The sequence below is a fragment of the Hibiscus syriacus genome, unplaced genomic scaffold (genome assembly GCF_006381635.1).
Source record: "Hibiscus syriacus cultivar Baekdansim isolate YM2019G1 unplaced genomic scaffold, ASM638163v2 tig00110429_pilon, whole genome shotgun sequence".
In the NCBI taxonomy this organism is placed as follows: Eukaryota; Viridiplantae; Streptophyta; class Magnoliopsida; order Malvales; family Malvaceae; genus Hibiscus; species Hibiscus syriacus.
Genome location: NW_024062733.1, coordinates 956,707 through 975,974, shown reverse-complemented (window position 1 = coordinate 975,974; position 19,268 = coordinate 956,707). Strand labels below are relative to the sequence as shown.

At 34.7% G+C, this 19,268-nt stretch overlaps 1 pseudogene; it reads right to left on the bottom strand.

Moving 5' to 3' along the window:
- Positions 1–12,807: 12,807 nt before the first annotated feature.
- On the bottom strand, positions 12,808–16,449 carry LOC120124709 (annotated as a pseudogene).
- Positions 16,450–19,268: the final 2,819 nt, after the last annotated feature.

Sequence of the window (19,268 nt, the reverse complement as noted above, 5' to 3'; positions counted from 1 at the left end):
ATAAAATAAAAAGAACCTGAAACGATGAATCTTTTTTGAACTAGCTCCGATGGTGTACCTTGAAGGTTTTGTGTGCAAGAACAAGAAAGATTTCTTGCTTCTTTCCAAGAATCAGACCAAATTTGATACCAATTGATAGGGAAGCGGTGGCGGGTTAATGAACCTTGCTCTTGTTGAATAATCAAACCTATAAAGCTCTAGACTCGATGAAGAACAAATGGGGATGAATAGGGGAAAGTGGTAGCAGCAACTGAGGTCTTTTAGAGATTTTTTAAGTGCTGGAAACAAGGTAAGAAACGAGATTATATCAAGATAAACAAAAGATAAAGAAATTGAAAATAAATTATGATAACCAAGAAATCAAAATATCTCCCTTATGAAGGTGAATGGTAAAGATGATGATGGTGAGGATGGATTTGTGGAAAATAGATGGATAAGTGTCATATCGAGCCCTCCTAGTCGCAATGAAAAGGAAAACATGATAATATGGCTCTAACCAACCCTCATAGTCACGATTAAAAAGCAAATTATAGTGTGAAGATTAATCTCCCTCACAAGAACTTGAAAGAACTCCAAGAGAAAAAGCTTCGAAGGCACAAGGCAATCAGCACTTGCAAAAATGAACTATTGTTATATTATTAATCAAATAAATTTGTTTTAAAAAGTTGAATGAAGACTCCTTTATATAGAGGCTGAGTTCTAAAGGGCCTAAATAACTAATGAATAAAATAATAAGAAACTAAACACGTCTTAACTCTAATTCCTAATAAAATAATAATAACTAAAATTAATGTTTTAACTCAACTTTAATTCCTAATAAAATAATAAATATAATCCTAAAAAGATAATGAATCATCTTATACAACAACAACAAAACCCAATTCCCATATGTATGGGGTAAGGGGGAGGTAGGGTAGTAGGCTACCCCCAACGCCAGGTTGAGAGTAGCTTCCGTGGAAGACCTCCGGCAGTCAGAAAATTAAAAATTTAGATAAAATGCAATGCATGTATAAATAAATACATAAATACATAGCTAAACAGTATTCATATGCAGTCATTAAAATCATATGTGCGTCTGTAACGGGAAATTAATCCTTGCATAATAATCCCTGCGAAAGAATCTCTGCATATAGACAGAAACATAAGATCCGGCTAAATTTAAAAGAGGAAACATGAAGAGAATGATACACAGAAGTCAACGTTAGCAAGCCCAGTTCTAATCCTTCATAAATACCAATAACAGAAACGTATAAAAAGTATAAGTCATGGAAAATACTACAAAGACATTAAAAGAAGACAGAGATGATACACCCTATAGATGTGACCCACACTACTCGACTACCCTAGTCTTTAGCCTCCATATTTTCCTATCAGATGTCATGTCTTCGGTAAGGGCTAAATCCCTCAAATTAGATCTCAAGCAGTCTTCCCACTTTCGCCTTGGTCGTCCTTTCCTTCTGGCACCGTCGACTGTAATCGACTCTACCCTCCTTACCGCATCCAACGGTAGTCGCCTAAGGACATGCCCAAACCACCGTAGTCTTCCCTCCCTCAATTTTTCGGAAACACACCACCCCCAAGGACATCCTAATAGCAGAGTTGTCGTCATATCCCTCAGAGTCCTACCACATGTCCATCGAAGCATTCTCATTTCTGCGGCCTCAATCCTCCTTACGTGATCCTTCTTGGTTGCCCACATTCTGATCCATACAACAGCGCTGGTCTTATTGCCATTCTATAAAATTTTCCCTTAAGTTTTAGAGAGACCTTCTTGTCACACAGAACTCCAGTAGCGGCCCTCCACTTTAGCCATCCCGCCTTTATACGGTGTGTAACGTCATCATCTACACCCCCATCTTTATGTATCATAGACCCTAGGTACTTGAAACAATCCTTTGAGGGGAGAACGTGTCCTTCTATGCATACTTCTACATCTTCATCGTTTTGGTTCCCATTGAAGTTTGAACATAAATACTCTGTCTTTTCAATATTGATCCTTAAACCTTTTTCTTCCAAAGCAGTCTTCCAGGTAGCCAGTCTACTATTCAACTCAGATTTTGTTTCAGCAACTAAGACAATGTCGTCAGCGAAAAGCATACACCATGGTACACCGTCTGGTGTCGCACAATAGATGTCGTCCATAATCAAGGCGAAGATGTAAGGGCTAAGAGCCGACCCCTGGTGGAGTCCGATTTCCACCGGGAATGCCTCGGTGTCGCCAACTGTAGTCCTGACGTAAGTAGTAGATCTACAGTACATATCACGAATCACCCGGATATAAGCAGTTGGGATCCGTCTCGTTTCCAAAGTCTTCCAGATCGTATCACGGGGAACACTATCATAAGCCTTCTCAAGGTCAATGAACGCCATGTGAAGATCTCTAGACTTTTCCCTATATTTCTCCATAAGCCGTCGAAGTAGATGAATCGCCTCCGTGGTAGACCTGCCTGGCATAAAGCCAAATTGGTTTTCTGAAACCCTAGTAACTTGTCTCAACCTAGCCTCTATCACCCTTTCCCATAGCTTCATGGTATGGCTGAGGAGTTTAATACCTCTGTAGTTACCACAACGTTGGGGATCTCCTTTATTTTTATAGATTGGTATCACCGTAGACTCTCTCCACTCCTCTGGTATCTTGGCAGTCTCTAAAATAATATTAAAGATGTTGGTCAACCACTTAACTCCCTCTTCTCCTAGGGCCAACCACACAGTGATAGGAATTTGATCAGGACCGACAGCTTTGTCCCTTCCCATCTTTCTAAGAGCCATTTTGACTTCCTCAAACCCAATCTACTTGTAGGGCAGTCATTGGCTGTAGTATGATAGTCGGCTAACCCATCAACGATACTATCTCTACATGGAGAGGCACCGTCATTAAATAAGCCAAAGAAGTAACTACCCCAAACCCTCTTAATATCGTGATCTTTCGCTAAAAGAACACCATTGTTGTCCTTAATAAACCTAATGTTACCTAGATCCTTTTTCCTAATCTCCCTAGATTTTGCAAGTCTGAAGATGCCATTTTGTCCTTCCTTGGTGTCTAATCTCTTGTACATTTCCTCGTATGCCTTATCCTTTGCTTTAGCTACCGTTTTCTTGGCTTCCCGCTTTGCCTCCTGGTATCTTTGTTTAGCTCTCGACCTTTCTTCGTCGTCATTGCATTGTAGAAACTCCTTGAAGCAAGTTTGTTTTGTCTTCACCTTAGTTTGGACTTCGTCGTTCCACCACCACGATTCTTTATGTTCCTTGGCCTTCCCCGTCGACAACCCAAGGGTATTTTTGCCAACATATCTGATGGAATTTGCCATATTTTTCCATAACATATCTGCATTTTTTGAGTTTGTAGTTTCAAAACTTGTATTAGACAAAACCTTACTCCTAAAGTCATCAGTTGTCGCTCCATGTAAGTTCTTCCAGAGGATCCTAGGTTTACCAAGTTTAGCCCTCCTATGAGTGCTCCGCCCGTGGGGAACGCGGTACACCAAAACCAACAATTTGTGTTGTGATGCACATGCCTCCTCAGGGAACACCTTACAGTCAATGCAAGCCCATCGTTCCTGATTTCTAATCAAGATGTAGTCGATTTGGGTACAATGTCCCCCGCTATGAAACGTAATCAAGTTCGCATCTCTCTTATTAAAGAAGGAGTTAGTGATCACCAAATCGTGAGCAGTAGCAAAATCAAGCAACGTACGCCCCCCATCGTTCCTGCTACCATAACCGAAACCCCCATGAACACCGTCATACCCCGTCGGTTGCACTTCCTATATGGCCATTGAAGTCTCCCCCTATGAAAACTCTTTGGTCCTCCGGAATGCTCCTAAGTATATCATCTAACTGATCCCAGAAGCAACGTTTCTCCCCCTCCCCTAGGCCAACGTGTGGGGCGTACACTGAAAGGACATTCACTACTTCATCTTCTATAATAACCTTAATCATCATGATCCTATCCCGGTATCTGCAAACTTCAACTACATTTTCCTTGAGCCTAGAGGATGCCAAGATACCCACCCCATTTCTAGCGTTATCTACGCCTGAATACCATAACTTGTACCCATTACACTCTCTGGCGCGAGACCCTTTCCACCTAGTCTCCTGAATACAAGCAAAATCTATTTTTCTATTATTAAGTACGTCGGTCAGCTCCAGCAGCCTAGCATTTAATGTGCCTACATTCAACGAGCAAACTCTTAATCTAGTCTTCTTGTCACCACTCTGTCGAGCCCTCCCCCTATACGCCCCATGGGATCTAAAAGAATGACATGACCTCAAGTAATCATCTGTAACCGAAGCTATGAGGAACTATGAAAAAAAGAATCCAAATAAGACAGAAGATGCACTGATAAAACGCTAGAGAATTGAGGAGTACTAAAAATCCTAGTTGGTTACTTAATAGGATTTTAAGAAAAAATAATACTATCTTATTTAACTATGGGCCAATATCTAGAAACTATAATTTAAAATGTTCAATAAATATCCGAGCTAAGCAAAAAAGGATTAAAATTGTAACACAAGATATAAGAGTAATGAAATCCTACTCAACTAATTGAAAAACATCAAACCCAAAGCTGGTAAAAAAAAGATCAGTATAAAAACAAGAGAAAAAACAGCAAGAAGCTAAGTCAAAGAAAGCAGATCCAACAACAACAAGATTAAGAAATATTAAGTACAAAAATATGCAAGGGATATGCAAAACAACGACAAAGCTAAAAGGGATATATCAAAATTCGTGGATGCGAAATTAACAATCTTTGTTCAGATAAAAATCTGATAAAAACCGTGCTATAACACAAAATCAAACCTTTACCTATCAAGAAATTAGCATGCAAAATCTTATGAAATTAGAAGAAAAAGAGAAAATCCAGAATTTTTGTTCAGAAATTAAACCGCTGACGAAGGCGATCGTTGCTCTACGAGGAAGGTGGTCCGATCGAACTGCAAGGCGGAAGAAATTGAGCCTGGAAAGTTCGTTCGGAAGTGCGAGAAAACTGAGCTGAAAACAAATAATAATACTAAAAATACAGAAAGTTAGATTCAAATAAGCGAAAAATATAATAATAAGCGGTGTCCCCTGATTCTAAACCGATTTCCCAAATTACGATGGAAGTATCGAGAATGATAAAACCCCAGGAAGATCTGGGATCTGAAGATTCTGAAGTTTCGGTACTTAAATCAAACGAGGGATTAAACCAAGCAGAAGAAGAAATTATCCACGGATCTGTTCAAACTGACTTAGTACTGGAAATGGAATTTGGAAATTTCGAACAAGGCTGCAAATGCTTGGTGTATTATACCCAGCTGAAGATAACAAAAGGCAAAAACAAAGCTGAAACTCTGTCCACAAACGGGCACTGTTGTAGAGAAACTCAATCGGATGAGGACAGGTTTTACAAATGTTGCTAGCAGGAGAATACAAAAGCGAGATTTTTTAGGAAAAATGGTTTTTTAACAGATAACCCTAAAAATTAAAGAAAAGGGGAAAAGGGAAGATTCAAAAAGCGGATTAGTAGTTTGGAGATATATAGAAACTAGAAAGAACCCCAAAATGGAAAAACGTAAAATGAAGTGCAACGTATTAATCTCGTATAGGAATTTCTGCATGTGTTGTCTTCACTAAAATGAATGTATCTTGAGTTTATGATATCAGATTGATGAGATTAAAGAACCGTTGGAAAGATAAGAGATACATGGTTGTATCTCCAGAAGACATGTCGACCAAATAAGATCAGGATCCTATTAAAAAAGTCATCGGAAGTTTGTTGTTGTTCTGGTCTTCTTTTCCAAGGCTTGGACGAGTGGATCATTTGGAAGAGTTATTACTTCTTCCTTTGATATGAGCATTTAGATGCATGTATCAGTTGGTGCATCTGCGAAGAAAACTTTTATATCAGTCCCATCACTCATATATAGATTCTTCATCGCCCTGGCGAAAACTTGCGATGTCATTGCGAAGTTGCATGTTCATGTTTGGAGGATTATACCTTAGCAAAAAAAAAATTCACAAGTCAACCCAAGACTCCATCGAGTCGAATGGAACTCCACTAAGCCATGCTCTTTCTCGGTCATGCAAAAATTAGGGGAATAATTTTAGCTTCAACACATCTTTGTGCACTCCTTGTTGTCTAATCGAGTTGCACACTTCAAGGAAAACACAGACATGTTGCCTAGCATCTTCATTAGACGAGCCACCAAATTGACTGATGGAATTTAGTATATTGAACGTCACCAGTTTAAGCTCAAAATAGGCTGTCTGGATTTCTGGTACCACGATTCTAGGATTGAGATCATCAATAATAGGGGTTAAGTGATCTCGTGATCTTGCATCATTTCTGGGAAAATTATTTGCCGAGACATTTGGATCTGCTTGATCATCCACTGGGTCACCAGCTGATTTGGTAACCGATACATATTTCTTTGGGCACATTGACCACGTTGTCTTTGTTTGAAAAATTACTTTATTTTAGGTTCAACGGGTAATAGTGGTTCTCTGACAATTCTTCTCGTCATGTAACGACAAAATCTACAAAAGAAATAAAGAAAACAAACAAGTGAAACTAAAATGAGAGACTAACGAGAAAAACTTGCTATGACAAAACTAAAAAAAATTCTTGCAGTTGCAAATTCCCGACAACGACGCCAAAAACTTGATTGCTTGTAAATGTGTGTGTTGCGGCATGAAAATCTATGCAAGTATGCACAATCGATGCAAGTAATACATTAGTGAGTGGGTATTATCTCCACATGGATTGGGGGAATTCTTTAAAGTTTGCTACAGCTAGGAATAGATGTCACTAACTAATCCTAAATGCCTAAATCTAATGATATAAACAAATAAGGAAAGAGCTATGGCAGATGGTATGAACAGATGGAAAAAGTTTGTTGATGGAAGAATTGTGTGAAATGAATTGAGTAGATAATTTTTGTAGTGGCAAGAAAAATATACAAGAGTAAACAAAAAAATTTCTAAGGCAAAAATTAATTGCAAGAGTAAGTAAAAAAAAGTTGCTAAGGTGAAAAATGTCCGAGTTCTGAATATAGACTAACAACCTCACACAATCAGACTTCTAACGGAGCACTTGGGTTGGATTTGCTATGGCGAGAAATTATTTTATGCATAGGATGAACTAAGTATGCTATGTATATGTTGCCCTATAAGATTTACAAAATTGTTCCTAAGCTATCTCTACTAAGGAACCTGATACAATTATTGCCATGACAATACCTCTCAGCGTAAACAATGACCATAGTCTATCGATTGAGTATTATCCATTTTAGTCGCTTGGAACTCTCTCATTATATCTAAGGCAGATTAGAACCTCACCATCCTAGATTAGTTCCCTTGTTCACGTAGATCTAACCTAACTCCCTTGATATTATGTATCAACTCCTAGAAAAATGGCTATATCTCAACAGCTCTTGCAAAGACTAGGAATATTATGCCAAGGCATCAGACAATCTCTCAAAAGCTCTTACAGTGATAAGGCATAAGATCAAAACAATGAACAAAACAACAATAAACATAAATATACTTAATCATCCATTAGACATAAAATAAAGTATTATCCAAACATCTCCAACACCAAATAAAACAGTTCATGGTGTGGCTAAAGTCATCCCAAAATATTCATTAAGTACAAGCCCTTAAAAGATAAGAAATGAAGAACAAGGCGAAAGAAACTCCCAAAAACAGAGTTGTTGCCATGAAATCATACAACCACTAGGGCAGCTCCAGTTTGCTAGCCTCTCTCGAGGGCCTAGTTGCTACTCCGATGAAGCCCGACTATGGAGGACACCAAGGAAGGATGATATGGGAACGGTGGAGAAGAAGGTGTTGCAGCCGCCTTTTCCAAAACTTTTAGGGTAGGTGAGAGTGGGATCCCTAAAATGGTGAGCATAATGTGCTATTCATAATAGGGAATTTCTAGGTTTAGTTCCCTTGAAATTCCCCCAACTAACCTTGAATTCATGCCCATTTTGTGAATAATATGGCAACTGGCAGTGGTCCCAAATCATTAGCAGGGGCAGGGGTTCACGTGAGGTGCATTGGACAGCTGGCCATGCGACGTCAGCAATTTTGTCTCGTACTGCGTCAGACTTGCAAGATAAAACTTGTCGCGGTGAAAAATTCCTCACGGTCATCATCTTCAGTTCCTTTAGCCCTCGAACGAAATTTGTCTCGGTAAATAATTTCCTCCTCAATCATTTCTATCACCAGCATCATCACAACTAACACACAACCCTTCTCATCAGCAGTATCAGTTTTATAAAGAAAAACTAGCCAAGGCAAAACTTTTCCACCATATGCATGAAATGTCCTAAATGCAACTAAACTGCTATGACAATGGCTTTTAGACAAATAATAACTTAAGTAAAAAGACCTAAAATATAATCTTTTTATGGAGTTATCAATCCCCTCACTCACTACTATCTCGCTCGTTCTATCCTCTATAACGTTATGCAATGGTTTACTAGTCTTTTAGTGCTTTGTGCCCTTAAGGCAATTAATACTCATCGCTACGTACTTGGTATATATTTACTATATTGACACCCACCTTGGGTTGGTTAATTGATATTGACTCTCTAGTACTTCTCATTGTACTTCTCTTTGGTTCACTCTTGAACTAGAGGGACGACTTACACGTTATCATCATACACAAGTAACTCGGGTGTCCTAGCTGTTTCTCGGTCGTCATACAAGGGTAATTCTTATGGCATCTTACTACATAAGTTTCTTAAGCTTTTATTGTATTCATTAATTGTTCTCACTTATAAGTTCATTAGAGGAGTTTTGGTGGTCTCAGACCCCTTCCCGAGCCTTTAAACTAAAGTTGAGTTTCTTTCCCAATTCAGTATGATGCTATCGATACTGAGCCCTTTAGTATTGATCCTAACCCTTCAGTATCGATACCCACTCTGTGTACCAATACTAAATCTTCATTCTAGAACTTGAGGAAGCCTTGTAGTATCGATTCCCCTAATTAAAGTATTGATACTTCTCTACTAGGGTATTGATACCACGTTGAGTATCGATACTGAAATTAGGCTCGATATTTGGAAAATAATTCATTATAGATATCCTTACTTAAGGTAATGATACTTATGCTTTGTGTGGTATCAATACACTCTGAGTACCAGTACCAAAACTAGCTACTGGATTTTGCATCCTAATAATGGTATTGATACCATACCTTTGGGTATCTATACTCGAAGAACATTATCGATATTCTATGAATAGAGTACCGATACTACCAAGTCAAAAACCCTTATATTAGTCATTTATATTATTCTTACCGAGTATTTCTAAATAATCTTATATTATCATTTAATCGATATGGAGCTTAACACTTACTCGTATAGGTTATTTCATTCACTTAGACATATAAGGGCAATATGGTAATTTCAGCCTCTTAAGGGCATTTTAGCAACCTCTCATACTCAGGCTAAATGCCCGATCTCAATCGACATTAAACTCCTCACTCTCGAGTCTATTTGACATATTGAAGTTCATTCAACCATTTTGGATATTGATACCAAGCCTTCAATATGTATACCCAATTTTTTGTATGGATACCAATTCATCCGATATGAATACCAACTCATCTGATATGGATACTTGTTCATTCGGTATGGATACCACTATTCCAGTATGGATATCAGCCTTCTGATTTCCATACTAACCAACCAGTATCAATACCGAACCTCTAGTATTGATACTACAACCCTTGGTATCAACACTAAGGGACCAATATCGATGTCCGTTCATCCAATATCAATACTAAGGCCTAAAAAACACAATTTTCACTTAGAATATGAAAAGTGTCGATATTGTACGTACAATATATGTTCTACAACCCAGAAATACAATGTTTTGCTCGAAAAACACCTCAAACTCACCCAAACAGTTGTTTTTAAGATCTAAGATGATTATTAGATCTTATGAAAGTCATTAGGAATCATCATACATCATTTTAACACCAACTTAACATAAAAAATGTTTATTTCAACAAATCAAACACCCACTCCCCCACATGTTCTTCCACCTCATACAAGCAACCCATGCTAAATGTTATGCACTACAGTAGTAGGGAAAAGTTAAAGTGTGTTACCTCATCTCCTAGTAACTCAAAATGTCTATAGCTTACCCAAAGATCAACCTTTCCTTGACCTAGCTCAATGAGAGGTCTTCGAACACCTTTTTTATCACCCCAAATGCAAATCAACGATTCCAACATGAAAAAAGAAGAAGAATAATAGTTGTTAAACAACAACTAAACCACTTGATGGAATCAAGGAAGAAAGTATTTGAAGCTCAACTCTCCCAAAATATTCATGAAGCCCAGACCCACCATTGGAGGAGATGGTGAGCTTTCCATGAAGCTTAGGAATTCTATGTTATGAATCTTACCTCTAGATTTTCGAATAAGGCGGGACATGAAGAAATAACATGCCTTTGACTATATCTCTTGCTTGGTGGAGAATGAGAGAGGAAGAAGAAGATGAAATAGAAGACAAAGTGAAGAGAAAGAGGACAAAGAGTTTTCAACTCTTACCCCACGGTGACCTCATCAAAATTAAATGATATTCGGCCTTTTTACTATCTAATAGTCTAATTACACATTTAGTCCTTTTTTCCCTCTAAACTTAAAAATCCTCTTTTTTATCTCAAATTGAATTAAATTCTCATTTGATTGAATTCATATTCAAACCAATGAACCTCCATACTATAATAAGTCTATTGAATAAATTTTTGGATCGATATGAAACTACTATTTCGGTATTTTGGGTGTTACAAATTATCTAAAAGGTGCTTTAAAATCTGTATTTGAATGATAAGTCTAAAAATCCAAAAAAAAATCTAAATTTTTACCTTAATACATTAAATTAAATTTAATAATATTTTTAAAAGTAACGAGTATGCAAACTATTTTTCTTCGCCTCTACATACATTTATTCCTTGTCATATAAAGTAGTCATTGGATCAAATGATAACAACAATACCATAATTGTTATTGTTTATGTTTATATTTAATAATATTAAATGCTTAATGAACAAATTTATTTTAGAAGTATGCAGATACGATTTTCACAATAGAAAAGATATTAAATTGATGTAATATTTAAATAGAGAGGGTCACAATTTTAATATATAATTAAACTATAATGATACTAAAAGGCCAAGCTGTCTTTGGATTGGAATGATTTTGCTTAAGCACCCTCCAGTATTCATGAGGGGACGATCCTAAGGAGATGGATAGACGGTGCTACTTATGTTTTCTCTTTTCGCTTTCCTTCTCCTAGTCGTGTGCACCTTTGGTCTGCTTCAATGGACTGGTCAAAGATAAGGATAACTGTTTTGATTTTAGGAGAAGGTGGGGATAATTATTTTGGTTTTTGAGATGAACAAGGATGATTTTTTTTTTTGTTTTTTGGTAAGATTTCGACTGATTCTATTGGTTATGATTTGCATCAATTATTGATGACAACATAATGATCTCGTCGGCCATGAATAGTTAACCCCTTTTAATTTGAACGAACAACTACGATCATTGAGAGAATGATCATTTATCGTTGTTTTTGTATTGCAGAGAGTTGGTCATGAGGAAGAAGAAAGAAAACTGTGGTTGTAAAAAAGTGTCAACTTCTTTTTCAATTGTATTTAAGGGTATTTATAGTGACATTTAGTACATGTGTCAGCTGTAGGTTATTATAACTATTCATATGTCTACAGGTTAGGAAGATCTGCAAGTCATATTTTGGATTTCATTATACGAGATCACACGGGTCTTTCAGAAGTCTTGTTCATATATTGTGATTGATTCAGAAATTTATGCCTAAAGCAGTTGTATTCTCTAATGGCTCTGATGATAGAAGGATAGATTTGAGACTTTTAAGTGGTGGATAATTAGTAATTTTCGAAGGTCATTTTTTAGATGTCTAACGAAAATGCAATATATAAGCGATATACAGTATATTTTTGAAAAGTTTAAGTTAAAATTTAGGTGATTGAAATTTTTATCACAAAATACATTTTAAAAAGTAAACGATCGTTTTAGAGATAATATTATAAAATAAAAATGTATATTTAAATTATTTAATATTATAATAAGCAACCTTTAATATTATAATATATAAAATATATCAATTTAAATTATTATAAATAATATATATTTTTTAAAATATATTTCTAATAAATAAAAAATCAACCAACTACAAATGATTTATTAAGTACATAATTACATATAGTAAGAAAATATATAATTTGTAAATTATAAAATAAATTCATCATATGTAATGAACAAATATTAAAAATGTATTTTTTTTATTTAAATTTTTCCATCGTGAAATTAATAAATTTTAAATTCTGTGTTTAGATTGAAAAATAACTTTAAAACACATTATTCTAAAATATCTGTTCAATGTTACTTATGAATCCAAAAATTGTTGATTTTTGCTTCGCTTATTTAATTTAATTAGTTTTGGTTTTCTATCTTGTATTAGAATATCCAATCCGAACTCGTTAGGTAGCTGAAATAATCCGAACTGTATTGTAAGGCGCATTTACGTTATCAATAAGCTATAAAAATTCTGAACAAATATTATTTTATAATCACTCCAAATTATTAAAAAGAATATCCTTTCCAAACATTTTAAATGATGATATTTGATGTTTGCACTTTTCGATTTATGCAAAAAAAAAAAATGATAACACTAAATAATATATATTTTTCACTTCAAATTAAACATCCATCTGTTGAAGCAGTAACAGGTGGTCACACTATTTAACCTAAGATAGAAACCTCCAAATTCCTCCTGATAAAAGATGAAACGATATTTTTGTTCAAGTTGCCAATGTTGTAGGTTCACAGCTATCATGAACACAAGCCAAGACATCTCTGTAGTCCCTTGAAACGGTGAAGGAATCATAAACTTTGCCATCACGGCTCTTCTTGTACTCAAACAACAGGGATGACTGGTTGAATGCTGTTAGCTTCACAAATCCCCAGTCATAATCTCTATAAACACTCCAATATGGGATCAATTGGCTGAATTTTGTAAGATGGCTTCCTCCACCTCCTACGACGACGTGGATCGTTCCGTTCATGACGCCCGAGTAATGGTTTCTTTCTTTGCTCATACAATGATTCTGCACAAACCATGTGTGTGAGTGTGTGTGCATGCTCAAGCTCAACTAGTGATGTAGGATCAATCCTTACCTGGTAGATTGGACATGATCTTTCATAGTTATGGACATGGCCGTAGAAAGCGATGTCGACCTTGTACTTCTGCCAAAGTTTCTGCAGACTCTCCCTGCCCATAGGCTCTTCGTATGAACCCTCCTGGCCATACCAGGAGTTAGAAGAATATCCGAGGACACGGTGAGCGGCAAATATCAACCAAGGCTGCCTATGCCTATCTGCCGATGCAAGGCATTGCTCGATAAACTTATACTGTTCTGATCCTTCTCTCCAGTCATGTTCACTGTCAGCTATGCAGAAGTGAAATAGGCCGTAATCTGTTGAGTACCTGCATTTTCAGTGTATAGCATCAGCCAATACATGATCGTGCAAGAACCTAGGATAATTATCACCAAATCGGTGAGAGATACCGTGCAAGCTGTTGCGCTACAATATGTTAGTGGTATTGCAATATAATCTAAATTACAGTTACTGAGAAAAACATGGTTTTACTGAACGTACCAAAACTTTGCCTTGTTCTGAGGAGGATAATAAAACATGGTTTCTGCTGGCACACCACATTCACCGCCCGAATCTGGAGTATTGTAGAACGACCCTGAGTTCGGCCAATCACGTTCATGATTACCACTGCAACATAAACGACATATTATGTTTCAAATAGTATCTAAAGGTTCAGTCTCATATTCCCAATAATCACATACCTTGCAATCATGTATGGAACAGTTGATGCTATAGGCTCCACCTGTGCTGTAAATTGGTCCCACTGTGAAACGTATCCGTTTGAATAACTCAAGTCTCCGATGTGGAAAACTATGTCAATGTTGTCCAAGTCTCTAATGAGTTGGTCCGTGGTATTGAGCGCACCAGGCTGATAATCACTGTACTCGTTCGAACCATCACGTTCCGCCTGTAAGATGTTACAAAATCTTCTCATATAATGCACATAAAATAAAATTTCCCATCTTTTGAAAAATCTTACTGCCTGCTCTCAAATCCTTCATTATTGGTTCTTCAGTATTACCTTGCCCATATCACCAAACACAATGACCCTCTGTATTGAGTTTTGTCCAGGATACGGCGATGATGTGAACGAATATGTTTTGCTCCACATGACTGAACCATTAAATAAGCTATGGCCCATCCTGTATGTGTATCTGAAATGCCATAACATGCAACCTCATAAGTAAGATCAACTAAACTTTCCGTTCGTAACCCAGCTCGATAGGAAAACGAGTATTTCCTATGCTTACACAACGTTAGGCCACAAATCTTTCAAGAAACTTGTATGCGTGAAACCTGGATCACGCCAGCCAACCGTCCTTGCAGGGGAACCTGCAGATCAATCATCAACTCCATTAAACAATGTATAAAGTGAAATTGTATCACATGCATTGTACTCAGTTTGTTTATGGTCGAGTCAAGGACATAAAATCCGTGTCACAAGTGAGATCCTGAAGAGTTCACTAGTACAATTTTCAGATAACTAGAAGTAATCAAATTGGAGACACCACCACACAAATGCTTAATCATTTTCGTACCACACATGCTGTTTCGTTTAAAGGTCAAAGTTCCAGCAGGAGATTTAACTTGCAAGCCTCCTTTTCTACCCCACTGAACGAATGGCGTTGCTTCATCTATGTCATATCCACTTGTCCAGGTTACTGTCATCTGCACAACAAATCAACTATTGCTTGAATACTACTAATTAAAGGAACAACCACAGCAAACCAAAAATGACAACTATGTTTTAATGCAAATTAATTCAAAGCCACATTATGCTCACTAAATCGAGTACATTCAAGTAGGCAGAGAAATAACATCATCCAGGAACCTTTGGAATGGTGTCTTAAACAAGATTATGATATTCAAATAAACCATAGATATCATATTAGTGAATTGAAGAGGGGTGACTTTCACAGCTTTACAGAATTTCATTAGCTTATCACGGATTGTACACTTGCAGAATTAGCTCCAAAAACACAATAAAAGTTCATATAGGAATCATAATATAGGAGGAATTAGTTAGAACTTACTTCATTCCAAGACTTCCCTAGAGCAAGGCGTGGATACAAGGGTGCTTTAGGATTTACAAAAGATATCGGAGTTGATATAGCAACCAAGATTGGCTGTAATACATTCAAGCACAAAATTAGTTTAACAGAAGAAAAGAAAACAACTTTCCTCAGAAGATAACTAATTAAGATAATGAAGAGGCGCTAAGATGAGCATGGAGGGACAAGAGACATGATTTTACATCCGACAATCCACCCGAAAACAAAAGCAAAGGAGAAATCGGCTCGCTGATTTATAAGCTGAAATCTCAATGAACCAGTGCCTGTCTTTGTATAATCCGAGCCGGACTCATTTGCATACTTATACTGGAACACACACAAGAAAAAAAATGTGCAAGTTCAATGAGTTTTCAAGCCATAAGATTGTAAAACACTAAATCCTTCGTATTAACAATACACAAATTGAACCACATTCACCTTTATGGGAGCTGAACAGATATAGGGAAGCTGTTCTTTCTTGTCATTCATAGGTGGACAGGTCGAAGGGCTGCCATAAACATCACAAAATATCTCTAAGTTCTCAAACAAAGCAAAATTCCCAAATGAAGCTATCAAAGGGTGGAATAAAAACGAATATGATCCTATTAAAAACTGTAATTAGGAAACAATAATGTGTCAATGAACTGAGTTTTCATTAAAAAAAACTCAGTCATAACTCAAAACAAGCACATATCATTTAGTGGGTTGCAGATGAAATTATGAGATGGGTGAACATTACTCAAACTTAGCCGGAGAAAAGACTCCAACCCAGTCATCGAGAGTCGGCATCGGATTCATGAAATTCACAGTTATCCATTGAGTGTCCTCCCCCTGATCAAACAAAATACATCAAAATATACTCCCCATAAACTCAAACCAAACTCACTAGAACTGTCAAACCATCAAGAGCAATATGATATTAATTCATATATATGTTCATATAAGTCCATTTATATGATTTTAATTCATATGATTTTAAAAGATTGTACCTTTAAACCAATAAGAAAGATAAGATGAAAAAAAAAAGAATGTACCTTCAAACCAAGAAGAAGAGGCTGAGCTGAAATAGAAGCGGATTCACGAAAGGCAGCGATGGTTTTGAGGATATTGATTTTAGCCAATGGTTGATCTCCTCCATTAACGTGAGCCAAAGCCACGTTTAAATGGGCAATGAGTGAAAGAAACAGCCATAACCAAAGCATTTTCGTAGGAGCTGATGGAAAATTAGCAGGCATTTTCTTGTGTTGGAAGTTACCTCTGGGAATTGTTTTTTATTTTTGGTTTGCATGAATTTATTGGGATTTCAGAGAGTTTTAAGACACCACGTTTGTGTTCTTTTAATTGTTACAAAATTTGACTTCTTTGCTGTTTTTCAATGTTTCTTTACTAATTTTTACAATCCTTTTTTTCCTTAGAAACATAGGACAATAATTTTTCTTCTTTTTAGAGTTTTGGACTGATAATAATAATAATAATAATAATAATAATAATAATAATAATAACAATAATAATAATAATAATAATAATTTAAATGTACATTTTATATTCAATGTTATGATGGCTTAAAAATTTATATTAAACTAAAATAGAACTAACCCTTATTAATGATTTTTAAACTAACAAAGCTTGTCAAATTACTAAATAGTTATTATTTTTTAATTTTTGTTTTAATTTGAGATTCAAAAGAATTGATAAGTATTGATATTGAATTTTTTAAAATATGAATAAATTATCTACTTAAAGAAAAATTGAAAACTATCAAAACTTTATAATTTTTTATCCAATAATTATCTTAAATATTAAATTTAATTTCCACTCATTGCAATTTAAAATCAAAGGATAATCATACTTCTTTAAAGATAAAAAACAAAAAAAGGCTACTGTTTCCTATACAAGTTATAACACATAAATTATTCATAACTATAATTTTAAATTAAAAATAATTATCTTTTAAGTACACTTGAATTCACAACATTATAGCAATATTAATAATGTTGATCAATTTAAAAAAAAAAACTTTTACCGTTATTAGAAGAGAACCCTGATCTAGTGTATTAATGCAATTTTTAGGGTATATTCTTTTATTTTTTTTATTTACTTATTTTTTTTGTTTTTCATTGCATTATCCCCAATTTTGTATTTTTGGATGTTGACTTATATGTTGTTTTCTATAGCTTTAGTGGTTTATTTTCGTAAAAAAAATGATTTTAAACATGTAATAAAGAGGTCCATGTTTCCAAACCAACATAAATAATTTTTATAAACCAAAATTAATAAATTAGAGGATAACATGCCCGCAAAAATTGATATAAAAATATATAACATTTTTTATTAAAGAGTAAGATGGGAACCTTATTCCTTTTAAATTTTAAGATTTTGATTTAGCATTCAATCTATACCTATTTATCTATAATCTATTTTTAATCTATACCAACTCACCTCAATGGTTAAAGAAATCGTTGTTGTTCTTAAAGGTCACGAGTTCGAGCACCAACGATTGTAGTAGAGTGATTGAGCGTTCATTGCCAAATGATTGAGAGTATTTAGAATATATTCTACTTTGTAATCACCTTAGTTTAATAAAAAAATATTTTTAAAAATAAATTAAAATTATTTCAGACACAAATTTTATATGCGATTATATATATATATATATATATATATATATATATATATATATATATATATATATATATATATATATATATATATATATATACATATATATATATTAAGCATATTCAACATATTAAATAAAATTAAATTGGTTAACATGAATAATCAAATCAATAGTTTAATATCTTAACTATATATAAATTTATGTATTAAAATATTAAGATTTAAGTATAATAATTAGACACGTGTGAACAGATATAAAATTTTAAATTATTTAAAAATATGTATTAATTAATAAAAAAATGTGTATTAAAAATTCAGTAGCCTCGCTCATTCTATTATTTGGTTTAAGGTAGGATCAACTGCTTATTTGGTATTTCATTTATTTTTTATTTTAATTTTAATTATTCAATAGCCTATATATTTATGATTCTTTTTAGATTTTAGAAAAAAAGTTTTGTTCTTTTTAAAATAATAGTATTTTAAAAATTGTCTAAATAACTTTTTTTTATAAATATAAATATGACACATGTCTAATAACACATTTTTTTAAAAATTAATTATGACGTAGGCACTTAAAATGATAACGTCGTAAATGTTGGACGTCTACCATGATTGAAAAATATTTAAACACTTAAATAGAAAAAAAAGATATAATTTAATTTTGTTATATTTAATCTTGTTTATATAAAATATGTTTGTTCATTTACATCATGCATGTAAAAGTAGCAAAGGGATTAAAACAAGTATTAAGCCTCGAAGGCTTTCAAGTATGGATATAAAATCAGGTAATCGTTTAGGTTTCAGCCGGATCTTATCAGGTCGGATAAAATCAGATACATGTTAAGTCAAGTAAATTTGATACGTCGAATCAGATCAGGTCGGGTATAGGTCAAATCAGGTCGGGTCATTTTCAGGTTGATTTGACATCAGGTACTGTTCGGGTTTAGGTCGGGTTATTTTCAGTTCGGATCGATGTCAATTCAAGTCAAAACAGTTCAGGTCCGGAGCAGTTAAAGACCAGGTTAATTCAGGTTCGGATGGACTTTAGGCGGATCTCATTCAGATCGGGTTACATCATTGGTAGATAAAATTTAGGTCGGATCTCTATCAGTTACGGATTGAGTTCAAATCGAATAAATTTTTATTTTTGGATTAATTATTTTCGTCTTTTGCGAACGTTGAATTGTAATTTGTTATTATATATGATTTAGAGTAAATTACTAAGAATAAAAATAATCATGGATCAATTTTATGAAAAATAAAAATAATCATGGATCAATTTTATGAAAAATAAAAATTTAAGAACTAAATTAAACAATTATGAAATTACAAATAAAAATTTAAATAAATTAAACAAAACACGTTGATGATGGATCAAATCGAAATAATTTTAAAATGTGAG